The following is a 2,500-nucleotide window of genomic DNA, read 5'->3' as shown; positions in this document are numbered from 1 at the left end:
GTAAAAAAAAACGCAGCTATTTTATTATTTTTTTTATTATTATATAAATCGCAGCATATTTTGTTATTATATACATGCACAAAAAACACCCATTGGGCGAAAGGGAATCCGGTTTCTATTCCGGAACCCGGCAGCGGAACCGCATACCATTCGGGCCCTCGTAAGAGTGTTCGTCGGGGTAACCCAAAATGACCTGGAGACGCCGTCGGGAGATCCGGGGAGAGTTTTCTTTTCTGTATAAGCGTTCGAGTTCCCTGGAAACCTCTAGCAGGGAGATAGGGTTTGGAACGCGAAGAGCACCGCAGTTGCGGCGGTGTCCGGATCATCCCCTCGGACCTTGAAAATCCAGGAGAGGGCCACGTGGAGGTGTCGCGCCGGTTCGTACCCATATCCGCAGCAGGTCTCCAAGGTAAAGAGCCTCTAGTCGATAGATTAATGTAGGTAAGGGAAGTCGGCAAATTGGATCCGTAACTTCGGGATAAGGATTGGCTCTGAGGAGCGGGGCGTGTCGGGCTTGGTCGGGAAGCGGGTCTGGCTGACGTGCCGGGCCTGGGCGAGGTGAACGGCTCTCGTGGCTGGGATCCGAGCTCGGTCCCGTGCCTTGGCCTCCCGCGGATCTTCCTTGCTGCGAGGCTTCCGTGGCGTTTCCCATCGGTGCGGTCGTCCTCTTCGGCCGCCATTCAACGCTCAGCTCAGAACTGGCACGGACTAGGGGAATCCGACTGTCTAATTAAAACAAAGCATTGCGATGGCCCCCACGGGTGTTGACGCAATGTGATTTCTGCCCAGTGCTCTGAATGTCAACGTGAAGAAATTCAAAAAAGCGCGGGTAAACGGCGGGAGTAACTATGACTCTCTTAAGGTAGCCAAATGCCTCGTCATCTAATTAGTGACGCGCATGAATGGATTAACGAGATTCCCATCTGTCCCTATCTACAGGTCTCCAAAGTCCAACCCCGCCTCCACGCGGCGGAGACCGGGCAACGCAAGTCTGTATTTGCGGCAAAAAAGGGCTATGGCACCCGCCCTGCCTAGTCCCATCCTTCCCCATCACAGATTCCACCCCATCACGGTTTTGTGGAGCTGAACGGCCGCGGTGCTTGCGTGAGGTGCTTGACACCCGCTACCGTAGCTGGCGAAGCTCCGCTACGCCAACAGCAACATGCCTATCTTCGCTAGACGGGCACCAACCATGTGCAGCCGCCTAGTTACGCCAATAGGCAAAGAATAACCAACATACGCCACCCTAGCACGCTGCATAATCATTGCTGACGTGTAGAAGAAAGGGGGCGAATACATGTGGCAGAGTGCCGTCACTGCGGAGGGCGGTGGCGGGCACCCGCTGCCGCGGTCAAGCGGCAAAGCAAAACCCTCCTAATAACCTTCTATACACAGTTGGAGTAGGTAGCACAGCCTACCCAACTCAAAACAAACTTGAAAACTCCTTACACGGACAAGGAGTCAAGACTGGGTCTTCCGTACCCAGCCTAATGAATGTTGAACGAAGGCGGCGATTTACCCACGTTCGGACCCCTCGTAGGTGTTCCGTCGGGGGGTAGGTATTAAAGTTTTTGTGTATGCCAACATGGCGAGGAAACATATCTGCGCCACCTCCGTGGTGGCCAGATTCGCAAATAATTGTCCCTATCTACAGGCGGTGGCGGTCTGTGGCCACCCAGGGCGGGAGATAACCCCCGAACTAGCCCTCGCGTAGGAGGGTTGATCGGCCGAGTCGATGGGTGTATCGGCGATGAAGGCATTAGAGACCGTCAGTGCGTCGTACATGTAGTACTTCGCATAATGGCGAGGCCCTGATTTAGCATACGGGCTGTGGCGTGTTCTTTGTACAGCACTGTATGTGCTGTATGACTTCCGACTGGGGAACTGTTGTCACTCGTGGCATCAGTTCCCCAGTTTACGTTAAACGGTTTTTCAGACCGTTTTTCGTGGGCGGAACACGCCACTAGACAACACTCCGCTGGGCTCAGGAATACATGGGATGCAATCAATCCCCTGGGCAACCCAGGCCGCAAGGGGCAAACGTGCCCTAGCCACACTTGAGCCTCCACGAAAAAGGTACCGCTGGATAGCTCGTGTTCTTAAATACGCAGCGAACTGAACGAAGTGTGGTGGAGAGGAAGAGGCAGCCTCTCCGACTGCTGTCTCCCACGTGTTTGCCGTGCGTGGCGACCCTTGTCGTCGGAAAAGAGGATCCTGGGATCTGAGGGGGCCCTCTCCTGCGGGTGAGACGTCCCCAACACGTACCTTTGGCCTCTGCTTCGGCTAGATGGGCGGCTGGACGAGAAAAGCAGCCCTGGTCCAGTCAATCGGCTTGGAACGACCACACGCTTCGGGCAAGTGGGTTCTGCTGGGCGAGGACGCGGGCTGGGTAAGGAAACCGACCCAGCCAGCAGACTATATTCGGTGCGTAGCCCTAACCCAGCCTTTGGCGGGTTCCAAATTGTGTGGGTCGGTGGTGGCCGGGGAGCGCACTGGATGA

General features: G+C 55.4%; 1 pseudogene; it reads left to right on the top strand.

The window, feature by feature from the left end:
* Positions 1-2,500, top strand: part of LOC143261388 (large subunit ribosomal RNA) — a 7,629-nt pseudogene that overhangs the window by 2,028 nt on the left and 3,101 nt on the right.

Source organism: Megalopta genalis, unplaced genomic scaffold (genome assembly GCF_051020955.1).
Source record: "Megalopta genalis isolate 19385.01 unplaced genomic scaffold, iyMegGena1_principal scaffold0051, whole genome shotgun sequence".
NCBI classification, from domain to species: domain Eukaryota; kingdom Metazoa; phylum Arthropoda; class Insecta; order Hymenoptera; family Halictidae; genus Megalopta; species Megalopta genalis.
Note: the sequence above shows the minus strand (reverse complement) of the source record. Positions and strands in the feature narration are given on the sequence as shown.